Raw genomic sequence first — 17,200 nt, forward strand, 5'->3', positions numbered from 1 at the left:
CTTTCCTGGATTTTCTCCTCTCTCTCTGTCTGTCTCTCTCTCTCTCTCTCTGTCTGTCTGTCTGTCTGTCTCTCTCTCATCTGTCTGTCTCTCTCTCGTCTGTCTGTCTGTCTGTCTGTCTGTCGCTCTCTCTCTCTGTCTGTCTGTCTCTCTCACTGTCAGTCTCTTTGTCTCTCTCGGTCTCTGTGTCTGCCTCTCTGTCTCTCTCTGTCTCTCTGGATCCATCAGCTTGTCACCCCTTGGGGTCTGTACTCAGTGTGTGAGAATGTGGAGTACTGACTCCATATTAGTTGTGGCCCACTCGCCTCAGAGTATGAAGCTTGTGGGTTCAAGTCCCCATTCCTGAAACTTGAACCCCCAAAATCCAAGCTAACACTTTCCTCCGCAGCCACCCCCCCCCCGCCCCCCCCCCCCACCACCAGTGCAGCGCTCCCTCAGCACTGGCACGATTGGAGGTACCGTCTTTCAGTTGAGACATTAAACCGCAGTCCCATTTGCCCCCTCGGGTGGACGTAACAAGTCAACACTCTGGTTGAGTTCAGCAACTCAACACAGATGAGGGGTATTCCTGATCTGGGGGGCTCAATACCACACTGAAGTGGTCAACTTGAGTGTAAATTTCTTCCACATGCATACTGTGTTGTCTCTGTACGGACAGACCATTAACCTAATGGGGTGGGAGGGGAATGGCTAGACACAATGGTGGTGTGCTCAGCTGCCAGGCACCTGTGATCCACTGGATATTAACTCAAAATATTCAGAGATCCTCCTCACCAGGGCTCTTTGGAGTAGGGCTGGAACTTGTAACCATCTTTCTCGCAGCCAATAGGGGGGTGGGAGGTTATGGACTCCCACAATCCATAGGATGAAGGGGGGTGGGGCATTCTCGTCCCGAAACACCTCTCTCTTTTAAAATTCTCATCCTTGTGTTCAAATCCCTCCAAGACCTCGCCCCTCCCTATTTCTGTCACCCCCTGCAGGTCTACAACCACCCCCCCCCCCCCCCCCCCCCCGAGATCTCTGCGCTCCTCCAATTCTGGCCACTTGCGCATCCCCATTTCCATTGCCACATCATCGGCGGCTGTGCCTTCAGCTACCTGGGCCCTGAACTCTAGAATTCCCTCACTGCTTCTCTCTCCTCCTTTTAAGTCGCTCCTTAAAACCGACCTCTTTGACCAAGCTTTTGGCCCCCTGACCTAATGTCTTCTTACGTGGCTCAGGGTCAGTTTTTGTTTGATAACTGCACCTGCGAGGAGCCTTGGGATGTTTTACTACTTTAAAGGCGCTATATAAATGCAGGTTGTTGTTGCGTAGTTAACTGTCCTGTTAGATTCTTTCATTGGAAGCGGGGCGGGGCAAGTACCTTAGTTTCAGTTGACTTACTTGACTGAGCAAGAAGAGCGGCCTTGTGTGGAGTCCAGAATGAAACGGCCTAGTCTTTCGGAGTTGGAGTCACTGTGTACTTTATGATTCATACCCCTTTGGGAAACGGGCCTCGGCTATTTCCTGCCCTACATCAAAAGCGAGGATATAAAATAGATGAGAGTTGTGTTGCCGAGTGTTGTGCTCGTTGTTTCATGACGCGTCAGTCTGACAGGCTATGTGTGTTTGTGTGTGTGTGTGTGTGTGTGTGTCCCAGATTCTTAACTGAATGAGGGGAGTTGCTAATGAAATATATTCTCGGCTCTGTGCTCGTGCATAAAGCAAGCAGCGATGACAATCACAGGTCATGTTCCCGAGTGACTTTATCATTATGTTGTAACTTGTGCGTATGTGGCGTAGCAGAAGGAGGAAGTTGGAATGACTCAGTAATTGTATCCCGTAGCAAGATACCAAACTGATGGGCAGGAAGAGATTAGCTGGTCCACCAAGCCTGCCCCACACCTCCATGGCCGGAGCTTCATCAGTACACGCTTTCATAAGAACATAAGAAATAGGAGCAGGAGTAGGCCATACGGCCCCTCGAGCCTGCTCCGCCATTCAATACGATCATGGCTGATCCGATCCTGGACTCGGGTCCACTTACCTGCCTGCTCCCCATAACCCCTTATCTCCTTATCGGTTAAGAAACTGTCTTATCTTTGTCTTAAATTTATTCAATGTCCCAGCTTCCACAGCTCTCTGAGGCAGCGAATTCCACAGATTCACAACCCTCAGAGAGAAGAAATTCCTCTTCATCTCAGCTTTAAATATACAGCCCCTTATTCTAAGATCATGCCCTCTATTTCTAGTCTCCCCTATCAGTGGAAACATCCTCTCTGCATCCACCTGGTCAGGCCCCCTCATAATCTTATACCTCCCTCCCTGTAGCCGCGTCATCACCTGGGAGAAGCGGGGAACAACCCCAGGACCAAGAGAGGCGAGGAAGGGACGGAGGTAGGTGTTCAGACAGAGCTGGGGGAGGGGGTCTTTGGGACAGAGGATACGGGCTTTGGAAGCTCACCCCGCAGCTAAAGCAGATGCTGAGGTCGTGAGCAGTCCAGTTGAGCCTGAGACAGGAGACAACTGTTCCATGTCCCGGCAATCTCTGGGGACTAATTATCATCGGACACATTGTGGAAGGGGATTTTTTTTCTCCTGCCTCTCCAAAATCACCGCTACAGCTCCTGGGCAGTAAAAACTTACCGTATTCCTATAAGCCAGTGACCATTCTGGAATGCAATTGGGGCAATGCCGAGCTGCTCCTTCTGGGGAATGATGTGAGAATATAAGAGTGTGCACAAGGTCATTCAGGTCATCAAATACTCTCTCTCTCTCTCTCTCTCTCTTTTCTCTCTCTCTCTCTCTCTCTCTTTTCTCTCTCTCTCTCTCTCTCTCTCCCTTTTCTCTCTCTCTCTCTCTTTTCTCTCTCTCTCTCTCTTTTCTCTCTCTCTCTTTTCTCTCTCTCTCTCTCTCTCTCTCTCTCTCTGGTGGACACACTATCCCCACCCATTGAATCCCCTCTCACAGCCCATGGACACTCTCTTTTCTCCCCCAATGGAATGGGGAGCCGAGCACTGTCCGAAGAGGTGGGCTTCTTCGAGGCTGTTGATAGAACAAGGAAGGCAATGGGGTGAAGTGGGTCTGGGAGAGAGTGTCAGAGAGCAGAGTCACAGTGACTGAAGGTTCAAACCGATTGGGGGGTGGTGAACAGGATTGCAGAGTCAAACGGCTGAGTGTAGCGATTGACTGACTCACGTTCACATTATAATCCTGGACTGTCAGGAATGGGTGGTACACTGTTGACCTTTGCCCTTACACCTGAGGGACTTGAGTTCAAATCCCGCTCACACTTCAAGGATGAGGGTCCCTTTCAACGGTGTAAAATTAGCCACAACTCGGCATAAATTGAGTTAGACTGAAATAATGATTCCTTGTGGAGTCTCCTGCCTTCACTTTTCTCACAATCTCAACGCTACGCAGCTCTTCACCTCGTGCCATCTTCCTCACGCAGGGCCTTGAGCTCAACCTTGACATTGCCTAATCCATACTTCCTAGCTTCGCTCACCTTCAGCCTTGGTGGAGCCTTGAGCGAAAGGCCTCAGAACCTCATCTTTGATTCTCAATAAAAAAATTAAAGGCACGCTGACACAGGAATTGGAAAAATGCGCACTGGCAATATACTGAGGTTGCAACCGAGAGATATTGTTGTTACAGTGGTAACTTCACTCTTTATCTGATCCAGACTAAGATGTGAGGGCTGTCTTATGATGAGAGATTGTGTAGAATGGGCCTATACTCTCTGGAGTGTGAATGGCGGAGCAGGCGCGAGGGGCCCTATAGCCTACTCCTGCTCATATTTCTTATGTTCTATGTACTGAACGCTCCAACAACAACACTTTACATTTGTATAGCGCCTTCACAGGAGCCATTTATCAAACAAAAATGTAAGCCACATAAGATGAAAGGACAGATGACCAAAAGCTTAGTCAAAAGGCTAGGTTTTGCGCATCTTAAAGGAGGGGAGAGAAGCGGGGAGGTTCAGGGAGGGAATTCCAAAGGTTGGGGCCCAGGCAGCTGAAAGCACAGCCGCCAATGGTTTAGCGATTAAAATCGGGTGGGGGGGGGGGTGCGCAAGAGGGCAGAATTGGAGGAGCTCTGAGATCTCGGAGGGTTGTAGGGCTGGGGGAGGTTACAGAGATAGGGAGGGTTGTGGGGCTGGAGGTGGTTACAGAGAGAGGGAGGGTTGTGGGGCTGGAGCTGGTTACAGAGAGAGGGAGGGCGTAGGGCTGGAGGAGGTTACAGAGAGGAGGGGGGCTGTAAGGCTGGAGGAGGTTACAGAGAGAGGGAGGGTGTAGGGTTGGAGGAGGTTACAGAGAGAGGGAGGGTTGTAAAGCTGGAGGAGGTTACAGAGAGAGGGAGGGTTGTAAGGCTGGAGGAGGTTACAGAGAGAGGGAGGGATCCTGGTTTTTTTTTTTGCCTCTCCAAGGGGATTACATGTTTGAAGGGGGAGGGTGTGAGGTTAGGGCACGAAGTGTCTCATCCCGATGCTCCATGCACCATGAGATGTGGGGTAGGCTTGATGGACCAACTGGCCTTTTCCTGCCCATCAATTCCGTATGTTTGTATCAAACGTTCTAGAACCAAAGAGTTTGTTTTGTGCATTTTTGGAAGGAAAAATTTGGAGATGTAATATAAACTAAATGGTACAATTGTAAAGTGGGTACAGGAACAGAGAGACGTACATAAATCTTTGAAGGTGACAGGATAAGTTGAAAAGGCTGCTTGGGGGAGGGGGGGGGGGAAACCATCTGGGATCTTGGGCTTTATAAACAGGCATGGAGTACAAGAGTACATTATGCTAAAACCTTTATGACTCACTGGTTAGGCCCCAGTTGGAGGATTCTGGACACTGCACTTTCGGAAGGTCATCAAGGTGTGAGAGGGCACAGGGGAGGTGTATCAGAATGGCACCAGAGATGAGGGACTTCAGTTATGTGAAGCGACTGGAGCAGAGAAAGTTAAGGGGAGATCTAATAGAGGTGTTCCAAATTGGATAGAGTATATATGGAGAAACTGTTTCCACCGGCAGCAGTGTCGGTGACCACAGGACACAGATTTAAGATAATTGGCAACAAATGCCAGGGGGAAGATGAGAAATTTATTTCGGCAGTGAGTTCTGATCGGGAACGCGCTGCCTGAAAGGGCGGTGGGAGCAGATTCAATCGTAACTTTCAAAAGGGAATTGGATAAATAATTGAAAAGGAAAGGAATAGAGGTGTATGGAGAAAGAGAGGGGTGGGGCTGGAGTGGGACAAATTGGATCGCAGGCACAATGGGCCGAATAGCCTCCTTTTGTGAGTTTCATCGACTGAGAGATACATTTCTTATGGCTTGTGTTTATGAGTTCTGCATGCTTCACATCCTCTCTTATTCATAGAATTCCTCGGGGACATTACCACATGGACATAGTCATGACTTTCCCCATGCAATGCCGTCACGGGCACTATGGGAGGGACCTCTGTTTGGCCCTCAAGCTCCCTGAACATTCTCCTCACCCCCCCCCACCCATCCCCACTCCCAATTTCTGTCATGAAAATTGCAGTAATTAATTTCATCAGTCTGCAATGGCGAGCTGATTTTTATCTTGCTTTCCAGGGAATGCATTATGCTTTGTGTCCTAAGGGTTGATGAATTCCTCGAGAGAATGAGGAAAGCCAAAGAAACCATCACTTTATTTGAAGTTCCTGTCGATGTGTTGGCGGGACCTGTCTATCGAACTTTCCTTCATTGACATTTCCACCACCCCCTCCCGCCTCCCCTCACCTCTACTCAACCTGATCCCATTGGGTTACAGCCCTCTCCACCACTGTGGTACCCCATCCATTTTCTCATCTGTGAGCCCAGACAGGGATGTTGGCGGGCATTCCGACTGCGGGGGAGAACGGGGAGGCGGCGGCGGGGATGGGGGAGAACGGGGAGGCGGCGGCGGGGATGGGCACCACCCCTAACCATCCCTAACCATCCCACCTTTGCGCTTAACGGCAGCAGCCACTTTATAGCGGCTGGGAGTGGGAACCCTGGCTGATTTTACCCTTCATGTTCCCAGAATATTCCCGGTGCGTGGATCAAGCAACTCTGCACTGACGGGAAATCAATCCCGGGATCTTCCTGAGCTCAATGTTTGCTTTCTCATCACTCGGCCGAAATAAAGCTGCTTTTGGAATTACAACTTGCATTTATATAGCGCCTTTTAATGTAGTAAACCATCCCAAGGTGCTTCCCAGGAGTGATTGTCAAACAATTGACACCGAGCCACATAAGGAGGTATTTAGACAGGTGAAAAAAAGGTTTGGTCAAATAGGTTGGGTTTTGAGGAGAATCTTAAAGGAGGAGAGAGAGAGAGAGGTGGGGGGTAGAGGTGGGGGTAGAGGTAGGGGTAGAGGTGTTGAGGGAGGGAGTTCCAGGGCTTGGGGCCCAGACAGCTGAATGGTGGAGCAATTAAAATCAGGGTTGCGTAGAGGCCAGAATTGGAGGAGCGCAGAGATATCGTGGGATTGTCGGCCTGGAGGAGCCAGCTAGGGAGGGGGCGATATCTTGGAGGGATTTGAACACCAGGCTGAGAATTTTAAAATTAGCTACCATTGATGGTTAGGCTTGGCTCGGGTGGTTGCACTGTGACCTTTGAATTAGAAGGCCAGTGCGGGACTTGAGCACAGAACTTTGTAACAGTGTTGTATACGGTCGGCAACCAGTTGGTCGCATTTGTGGTGATTTCATCACATGATCGTCTGCCTCCAGCCGCTCCCGCCATTGGTCGCCTTTCCACGGAGCCCCGGCTTCCCATGGCCAATCAGAAACCGAACAGACTCTTGGTTACCTGATTGAGTGACAGTGAAGAATCATCCAAACAGCCCCCCCCCCAATATTTTTATAACTAATAAACAAAAGTGTTCAAAGAAAATGAGGAGAGAGGGGGGGGGGAACTTTTTTTCTTTTGAATTCTCTGATCTTGCTCCCAGGTTCTGCTCGCAGCAGTGCCCTGGAGATTAATGTTCAATTCCTGGAGAGTCCAGGGCAGTCCCGGAGGGTTGGTGACTGTGGTGCAGTACTGTGGGAATGCTACACTCTTGAAATTGTGCTGTCTTGAATGTTCCACCCTCCATAAACCTGAGGTCATCCAAAACTCGGCAGCCCGTGTCCTAACTCGCACCCAGTCCTGCTCACCCATCACCCCCTGTGCTCGCTGACCCGTGTCCTAACTCGCACCCAGTCCCTCTCACCAATCACCCCCTGTGCTCGCTGACCCGTGTCCTAACTCGCACCCAGTCCCGCTCACCCATCACCCCCCTGTACTTGCTGACCCGTGTCCTAACTCGCACCCAGTCCCGCTCACCCATCACCCCCTGTGCTCGCTGACCCGTGTCCTAACTCGCACCCAGTCCCACTCACCAATCACCCCCCTGTACTTGCTGACCCGTGTCCTAACTCGCACCCAGTCCCACTCACCAATCACCTCCCTGTACTTGCTGACCTACATTGGCTTCTGGTTAATCCACGCCTCGATTTCAAAATTCTCATCCTTTTTTACAAATCCCTCCATGGCCTCACCCCTCCCTATCTCTGTAATCTTTTTCAGCCCCTCAGCCGCACAAACCCCCCGAGATGTATGCACTCCTCTAATTCTGCCCTCTTGAGCATCCCTGATTATAATTGCTCAACCATTGGTGGCCGTGCCTTCAGCTGCCTGGGCCCCAAGCTCTGGAACTCCCTCCCTAAACCTCTCTGCATTACTACCTCTCTTTGTCCTCCTTAAATCCGCTCCTTAAAACCTACCTCTTTGACCAAGCTTTTGGCCACCTATCCCAATATCTCTCTGTGCCTCGATGTCAAATCTTGTCTGACAGCATTCCTGTGACGTGCCTTGGGACGTTTTACTACATTAAAGGCGCTATATACATACAAGTTTTAGTTGTTGTACTAAACCTAAGCTCTGGAATTCCCCCTCTGAGTGCCTCGCCTCCTTTAAGACCCTCCTTAAAACCCAACTCCTTTAGTCAGCAAACCTGTCTTGCAGCATTGTCCCTTTTACATTCGGAGGTTTATTTGAAACCAGAAGCGTTGATTGAATGAACACTGGGAATTAATCCATTGCTGTGGGCAACAGGAACAGGTGGGATTGCGAAACTCTGCAGTACTAACTGTAATCCCGATAAAACAAATAGTTGTTCTGTTCCTCCACCAATGGCGACTGTTCCTGACCCGCACCACTTCCTGTCCATCTGTTATTGTGAATTTTGTCGTTGTGTTTTTCTCTCCTCACATTCTTCTCTCCGAGAGCAGCATGCGATGCGAGGATTGACGGGCGGAGGAACGGTCTGGCAGGGTGGTGGGGGTGGTTTTGGAGCTTTGCGCGCTCTCCCCGTGGGAGGGATCGGCGGCTGAATAACCGTCAGACCGGCTGCTCCTTCCATGGCCGTGACCATATTCCCATGGGTCCATCCTATACGTTGGTCTGGGTTTATGGGCTGCCGCAGTCCATAAAACAAGGGGCTTGACAGGGTAGATGCTGAGGGGATGTTTCCCCTCATGGGGGAATCTAGAACTAGGGGGCATAGTCTCAGAACAAGGGGTCGTCCATTTAAAATGGAGATGAGGAGGAATTTCTTCTCTGAGGTTCATGAATCTTTGGAATTCTCTACCCCAGTGAGCTGTGGAGGCTGGGTCATTGAATATATTTAAGGCAGAGATAGACAGATTTTTGAGCGATAAGGGAATAAAGGGTTATGGGGAGGGGGTGGGGAAGTGGAGCCGAGTCCAGTCCATGATCAGATCAGCCATGATATTGAATGGCAGAGCAGGCTCGAGGGGCCGTATGGCCGCCTCCTGCTCCTATTTCTTATGTTCTTGCATAGGGTGGGGGGAGTGGCAGGGGGCACGCGAGTATCCCACTGGATATTAACCCAGAATTCTGACCGGTCTCTGCTCGTCGGGACTGCCCCAGAGTGGAATTCGAAGCCAGGACCTTCTGACTCAGAGGTGGGAATGGAACCACTGAGCTAAAGGCTGTTGATGATGAATCAGAAACACCCCCACACTTCCTCACTCCCCAAAACCCATCAGCTTTTCTCATTATCAGCACTGTGCTAAAGGTCTCAGTTTAACATAATGTAGCTGAAGGAGCTTCATTCAGTCAGCCTGCAAATGACAAGAACTCTTTATACATTTCCTGAGCGCTCCAGCTCTCTGTCTGATTGCTTCCATTTCTGTCTCCTTCACTCGGGCAACCTCTGCCCCTTGTCTGTCTTTCTAGGTCCCTGCAACTCTGCTTCCTCTCTGTCTCTCCTCTTTCCCTTCCTCCCTCTCTTTCTCTCTCTCTCTTGCTGCCTGAATCTTAATCCATCTCTCTCACCCTTGCTGTGTGTGTCTGTGTCTCTCTCTCTCTCTCTCTGTGCCCCTCTTTCTCTCTCTCTCTCTCTCTCTCTTGCTGCCTGAATCTTAATCCATCTCTCTCACCCTTGCTGTGTGTGTGTCTGTCTCTCTCTCTCTCTCTCTCTCTCTGTGCCCCTCTCTCTCTCTCTCTCTCTCTCTCTCTCTCTCTCTCTCTCTCTCTCTGTGCCCCTCCGTTTCCCCCCCCCCATCTGTCTCCGTTTCCCCCCCCCATCTGTCTCCGTTTCCCCCCCATCTGTCTCCGTTTCCCCCCCCCCAATCTGTCTCCGTCCCCGTCCCCCCAATCTGTCTCCGTCCCCGTCCCCCCAATCTGTCTCCGTCCCCGTCCCCCCAATCTGTCTCCGTCCCCGTCCCCCCAATCTGTCTCCGTCCCCGTCCCCCCAATCTGTCTCCGTCCCCGTCCCCCCAATCTGTCTCCGTTCCCCCCCCCAATCTGCCTCCGTTCCCCCCCCCAATCTGCCTCCGTTCCCCCCCCCAATCTGCCTCCGTTCCCCCCCCCAATCTGCCTCCGTTCCCCCCCCCAATCTGCCTCCGTTCCCCCCCCCAATCTGCCTCCGTTCCCCCCCCCAATCTGCCTCCGTTCCCCCCCCCAATCTGTCTCCGTTCCCCCCCCCAATCTGTCTCCGTTCCCCCCCCCAATCTGTCCTCCGTTCCCCCCCCAATCTGTCTCCGTTCCCCCCCCAATCTGTCTCCGTTCCCCCCCCAATCTGTCTCCGTTCCCCCCCCAATCTGTCTCCGTTCCCCCCCCAATCTGTCTCCGTTCCCCCCCCAATCTGTCTCCGTTCCCCCCCCAATCTGTCTCCGTTCCCCCCCCAATCTGTCTCCGTTCCCCCCCCAATCTGTCTCCGTTCCCCCCCCAATCTGTCTCCGTTCCCCCCCCAATCTGTCTCCGTTCCCCCCCCAATCTGTCTCCGTTCCCCCCCCAATCTGTCTCCGTTCCCCCCCCAATCTGTCTCCGTTCCCCCCCCAATCTGTCTCCGTTCCCCCCCCAATCTGTCTCCGTTCCCCCCCCAATCTGTCTCCGTTCCCCCCCCAATCTGTCTCCGTTCCCCCCCCCAATCTGTCTCCGTTCCCCCCCCAATCTGTCTCCGTTCCCCCCCCAATCTGTCTCCGTTCCCCCCCCAATCTGTCTCCGTTCCCCCCCCAATCTGTCTCCGTTCCCCCCCCAATCTGTCTCCGTTCCCCCCCCAATCTGTCTCCGTTCCCCCCCCAATCTGTCTCCGTTCCCCCCCCCAATCTGTCTCCGTTCCCCCCCCAATCTGTCTCCGTTCCCCCCCCAATCTGTCTCCGTTCCCCCCCCAATCTGTCTCCGTTCCCCCCCCAATCTGTCTCCGTTCCCCCCCCAATCTGTCTCCGTTCCCCCCCCAATCTGTCTCCGTTCCCCCCCCAATCTGTCTCCGTTCCCCCCCCCCCAATCTGTCTCCGTTCCCCCCCCCCAATCTGTCTCCGTTCCCCCCCCCAATCTGTCTCCGTTCCCCCCCCCAATCTGTCTCCGTTCCCCCCCCCAATCTGTCTCCGTTCCCCCCCCCCAATCTGTCTCCGTCTCCGTTCCCCCCCCCAATCTGTCTCCGTTCCCCCCCCCCCCAATCTGTCTCCGTTCCCCCCCCCCCCAATCTGTCTCCGTTCCCCCCCCCCCAATCTGTCTCCGTTCCCCCCCCCCCAATCTGTCTCCGTTCCCCCCCCCCCAATCTGTCTCCGTTCCCCCCCCCCCCCCAATCTGTCTCCGTTCCCCCCCCCCCCCAATCTGTCTCCGTTCCCCCCCCCCCCCCAATCTGTCTCCGTTCCCCCCCCCCCCCCAATCTGTCTCCGTTCCCCCCCCCCCCCAATCTGTCTCCGTTCCCCCCCCCCCCCAATCTGTCTCCGTTCCCCCCCCCCCCCCAATCTGTCTCCGTTCCCCCCCCCCCCCCAATCTGTCTCCGTTCCCCCCCCCCCCCAATCTGTCTCCGTTCCCCCCCCCCCAATCTGTCTCCGTTCCCCCCCCAATCTGTCTCCGTTCCCCCCCCAATCTGTCTCCGTTCCCCCCCCAATCTGTCTCCGTTCCCCCCCCAATCTGTCTCCGTTCCCCCCCCAATCTGTCTCCGTTCCCCCCCCAATCTGTCTCCGTTCCCCCCCCAATCTGTCTCCGTTCCCCCCCCCAATCTGTCTCCGTTCTCCCCCCCCCAATCTGTCTCCGTTCTCCCCCCCAATCTGTCTCCGTTCCCCCCCCCCCCAATCTGTCTCCGTTCCCCCCCCCCCAATCTGTCTCCGTTCCCCCCCCCCCAATCTGTCTCCGTTCCCCCCCCCCCCCCAATCTGTCTCCGTTCCCCCCCCCCCCAATCTGTCTCCGTTCCCCCCCCCCCCAATCTGTCTCCGTTCCCCCCCCCCCAATCTGTCTCCGTTCCCCCCCCCCCAATCTGTCTCCGTTCCCCCCCCCCAATCTGTCTCCGTTCCCCCCCCCCCAATCTGTCTCCGTTCCCCCCCCCAATCTGTCTCCGTTCCCCCCCCCCCCCCCCAATCTGTCTCCGTTCCCCCCCCCTCCCCATCTGTCTCCGTCGTCCCCCCCCCCCATCTGTCTCCGTCCGTCCCCCCCCCCCTCTCTGTCCCCTCCCCTCTGTGTCCCCCCCGCTCTGTGTCACCCCTCCTCTCTTTCTGTCTGTGTCTCTCTCTCTCTCTCTCTCTCTCTCTCTGTCTCTCTCTCTCTCATTCCCCTCCCACCCTCCCTCGCTTTCCCTCTCCTGCCCTCGTACCGATGATGTGGCGATCACTGATCAGTCAGTGACTCCTTGTGGAGTTACTGGCTTGGATCTGTGCCTGGAACAGTTGCAGATGCTTAGACTCCATAATCGACAGGCTCCTCATTGTGAAAGTTGGTTGAATTCGACATATTGAAGTGCTGGACGTCTTAAACTCTGTGCTTCTGTCTGGAAAGGAGTTTTTTGAATTGGAGACTTTCGGAGCACTTGCCGAGCAGCAGGACTGTACCCGTGAGTCTCGATAAACTGAAGGTTTTCTTTCCCAGAATTTTTAAATGATCAAAACCCAAATTAAATAAGTAAAATTATAATAAAAAAGGCTAAGTTTGTAGGACAGGGCGTCTGCATTTAGGGTTAGAGTTTAATTTATTTAATTATATAGCGCCTTTAATGTGGTAAAACATCACAAAGCGCTTTACAGCCAATGAAGCACTTTGAGTGTCGTCACTGTTGTAATGTGGGAAACGTGGCAGGTAATTGACACACAGCAAGCTCCCACAAACAGTAATGTGATACTGACCAGATAATCTGTTTTAGTGATGGAGGTGCACAGAGAGCTCGGAGGTTGTCAGCCTGGAGGAGGTTACAGAGATGGGGAGGGATCGAGACCATGGAAGGAATTTTCCAGATTTTCGCAGGCTGGATAGTCAGCAAAGACTGCAGAATAAAACAGCCCGAAAAGGTGGAAGAGTTGAATCAGTAGGAACCAAAATTCTTAAACCCTGAAACTTTCTTCTAAAGAGAGGAATAGTTTTGGTTAATTAACATTCGTGTGGGGAGTCCTGCTCTGACGCTCCATGTCCCCTGGGAAAGGTGGGTGCAAGTAATCACTGGAAAATTACAGCTTGTAAACCTCGCTAAGCTGCACAACAAAGTGAGATATTCCCAGTTGGTGAGGGGCTGAGTAGTTTCGTTACTGATACTAGTTGTTTAAAAAAACTCATCTCCTCATGTCTTAATTTGCTTTGCGTCTCAAATTTCTCCCCTCCTCTCAACTGAAAGTGTGTTCCTTATTGACATCTTTGTGGGGTACAGTTCCTCATTGACCCCTGGCTGGGCCACAGTTCCTCATTGACCCCTGGCTGGGCCACAGTTCCTCATTGACCCCTGGCTGGGGCACAGTTCCTCATTGACCCCTGGCTGGGGCACAGTTCCTCATTGACCCCTGGCTGGGGCACAGTTCCATGTGAGCACCTTGAATCTCATCGCCGAGAGCGTGCAGAAATCAAGCGCAGGCAGCGGAAAGATCGTGTGGCAAACCTGTCCCACCCACCCCTCCCTCAACGCCTATCTGTCCCTATCTGTGACCGAGACTGTGGTTCTTGTATTGGACTCTTCAGCCACCTAAGGACTCACTTTGAGTGGAAGCAAGGCTTCCGAGGGACTGCCTGTGAGGATGATGACAGTTCCATGTTGACCTCTTGCCTGGGTGCTGAAGCCACATTGCGTACATCGACTATTCACCTGTCTATGAACCGCGAACTCAGCACAAACTATGATTCATGTCGATTATTGTGTGCCGAACATTTGCAGGTTGCCTCTGATTGAGGTGTGGAAATGTCACCCTGACCCTGTGCTACAAGGAGCTGTTTGGATTTAACTGGACAAGTGTTCAAATGTTGACATTGACTGGGTCAAATTCACCAGCGGGACCCCAGTCAATTTAATCCCAACAATCTGTTATGTTAGAAAGATTTTTAAAAACTTCACTTATTACCTCTGGGCAGTTTCCTGTAAAAGGTAAGGAATTTTGTGGAATTACTAACATGTTGTCAACACACAATATTTCCTGTAATGTGGATGTAACTTGGGAAAAGGACCGTATGTAAATATTTTACCTTGGTGGTTTAGAAACATAGTAACATATAGAAATTTACAGCGCAGAAGGAGGCCATTCCGGCCCATCGTGTCCGTGCCGATGTGACATGGTCCTTGGTCAGCAGCCCTAAAGGTTACATTAGCCCTAAAGGTTACATTTAAACCTATGAACAATGACGGAAAGGCAAAGAGCACCCAAGCCCAACCAATCCGCCTCTCCAAAACTGCGACATCCCTTATACTAAAACATTCTACACTCCACCCCAACCGGAGCCATGCGATCTACTGGGAGAGGAAAAAAACAGAAAAAACCCAGGCCAATTTAGGGAGAAAAAAATCTGGGAAAATTCCTCTCCAACCCATCCAGGCGATCGAAACTAGTCCAGGAGATCACCCTGGCCGTCTTCTATTCCCTGCAGTACTTACCATTACATCTGCGCCGTCCAACAAAAGGTCATCCAGTCTAATCCCAATTACCAGCTCTAGGTCCGTAACCCTGCAGGTTACTGCACTTTAAATGCCCATCCAACCATCTCTTAGATGCAGAAACCCTCACCACTTTTATCACTCTTCCAGGCAGTGAGTTCCAGATCCCCACAACCCTCTGCATAAAGAAGCCTCTCCTCAAATCCCCTCTAAACCTTCCACCAACCACCTTAAATCTATGCCCCCTCGTAATAGACCCCTCCACCAATGGAAATAGACCCTTAATATTCACTATGTCCAGGCCCCTCAATATTTTGTACACCTCAATGAGGTCTCCTCTCAACCTCCTGTTCCAGAGAACAAACCCAGCCGATCCAATCTGTCCTCATAACTAAGATTCTCCATTCCAAGCAGCATCCTAGTAAATCTCCTCTGCATCCTCTCTAGTGCAATCACATCCTTTCTATAATACGCGACCAGAACTGTACGCAGTACTCCAGCTGCTCTTATATTCTATGCCTAAGCCAATAAAGGCAAGCATTCCGTATGCCTTCTTAACCGTCTTATCCACCTGCCTTGCTACTTTCAGGGATCTGTGGACAAGCACTCCAAGGTCCCTTTGTTCATCTAAGTGGCCTACCGCTTAATGTGTGTACCCTTTCCTTATTAGCCCTCCTAAAGTGCATTACCTCGCACTTCTCTGAATTAAATTCCATTTGCCACTGCTCTGCCCGTCTGACCAGTAGATTGATATCCTCTTGCAGCCCATGACTTTTCTCTTCATTGTCAACCATACAGCCAATTTTAGTGTTGTCTGCAAACTTCTTAATCATACTCCCTATATTCAAATCTAAATTGTTGATATATACCACAAAAAGCAAGGGTCCCAGTACTGAGCCCTGCGGAACCCCACTGGAAACATTCTTCCAGTCACAAAAACATCCATCAATCATTACCCTTTGCTTCCTACCTCCAAGCCCATTTTGGATCCAATTTGACACTTTGCCCTGTATCCCATGGGCTTTAACCTTCATGACCAGTTTACCATGTTGGACCTTATCAAAAGCTTTGCTAAAGTCCATATATACTACATCGTACGCACTACCCTCATCGACCCCATTGGTTACCTCCTCACAAAATTCAATCGGGTTAGTCAAACACGATCTTCCCTTAACAAATCCGTGCTGACTGTCCCAAAAAAACCCCCTCCTTTTCCAAATGCAGATTTATCCTGTCTTTCAGGATTTTTTCCAATAATTGTCCCACCACTGAGGTTAGGCTGACAGGCCTGTAATTACTCGGCCTATCCCTTTCTCCCTTCTTAAACAAGGATACTACATTAGCAGTCCTCCAATCCTCCGGCACCAGGCCCAGATCCAAAGAGGGCTGTTAAATGATGGTCAAGGCCTCTGCTATTTCCTCTTTTACTTCGCTCAACAGCCTGGGATTCATTTCATTCAGGCCTGAGGACTTATCTACTTTCAAAGCTGCTAAACCCCCTAATACTTCCTCTCTCACTATATTTATTTCATCCAGAATATCACACTCCACCTCGATAGAAGTATCTGCATTACATAGAAACATAGAAACATAGAAAATAGGTGCAGGAGCAGGCCATTCAGCCCTTCTAGCCTGCACCGCCATTCAATGAGTTCATGGCTGAACATGAAACTTCAGTACCCCCTTCCTGCTTTCTCGCCATAACCCTTGATCCCCCGAGTAGTAAGGACTTCATCTAACTCCCTTTTGAATATATTTAGTGAATTGGCCTCAACTACTTTCTGTGGCAGAGAATTCCACAGGTTCACCACTCTCTGGGTGAAGAAGTTTCTCCTCTTCTCGGTCCTAAATGGCTTACCCCTTATCCTCAGACTGTGACCCCTGGTTCTGGACTTCCCCAACATTGGGAACATTCTTTCTGCATCTAACCTGTCTAAACCCGTCAAAATTTTAAACGTTTCTATGAGGTCCCCACTCATTCTTCTGAACTCCAGTGAATACAAGCCCAGTTGATCCAATCTTTCTTGATAGGTCAGTCCCGCCATCCCGGGAATCAGTCTGGTGAACCTTCGCTGCACTCCCTCAATAGCAAGAATATCCTTCCTCAAGTTAGGAGACCAAAACTGTACACAATACTCCAGGTGTGGCCTCACCAAGGCCCTGTACAACTGTAGCAACACCTCCCTGCCCCTGTACTCAAATCCCCTCGCTATGAAGGCCAACATGCCATTTGCTTTCTTAACTGCCTGCTGTACCTGCATGCCAACCTTCAATGACTGATGTACCATGACACCCAGGTCTCGTTGCACCTTCCCTTTTCCTAATCTGTCACCATTCAGATAATAGTCTGTCTCTCTGTTTTTACCACCAAAGTGGATAACCTCACATTTATCCACATTATACTTCATCTGCCATGCATTTGCCCACTCACCTAACCTATCCAAGTCACTCTGCAGCCTAATAGCATCCTCCTCGCAGCTCACACTGCCACCCAACTTAGTATCATCCGCAAATTTGGAGATACTGCATTTAATCCCCTCGTCTAAATCATTAATGTACAATGTAAACAACTGGGGCCCCAGCACAGAATCTTGCGGTACCCCACTAGTCACTGCCTGCCATTCTGAAAAGTACCCATTTACTCCTACTCTTTGCTTCCTGTCTGACAACCAGTTCTCAATCCACGTCAGCACACTACCCCCAATCCCATGTGCTTTAACTTTGCACATTAATCTCTTGTGTGGGACCTTGTCGAAAGCCTTCTGAAAGTCCAAATATACCACATCAACTGGTTCTCCTTTGTCCACTTTACTGGAAACATCCTCAAAAAATTCCAGAAGATTTGTCAAGCATGA

General features: G+C 51.2%; 1 protein-coding gene across 2 annotated transcripts in view; it reads left to right on the forward strand.

Moving 5' to 3' along the window:
* Positions 1 to 17,200, forward strand: part of fndc3ba (fibronectin type III domain containing 3Ba) — a 411,236-nt gene that overhangs the window by 28,585 nt on the left and 365,451 nt on the right. The window contains exon 1 of one of the 2 annotated variants that reach the window (XM_070882441.1): positions 12,251 to 12,332. The exons of the other annotated variant lie outside the window; for it this stretch is intronic. The gene's annotated coding sequence lies outside the window, so the exon portion shown is untranslated. Of the gene's footprint in view, positions 1 to 12,250; positions 12,333 to 17,200 lie in introns of those variants that run through there. 2 annotated transcript variants of the gene reach the window in all.

The sequence above is a fragment of the Pristiophorus japonicus genome, chromosome 6 (genome assembly GCF_044704955.1).
Source record: "Pristiophorus japonicus isolate sPriJap1 chromosome 6, sPriJap1.hap1, whole genome shotgun sequence".
Taxonomy (NCBI): domain Eukaryota; kingdom Metazoa; phylum Chordata; class Chondrichthyes; family Pristiophoridae; genus Pristiophorus; species Pristiophorus japonicus.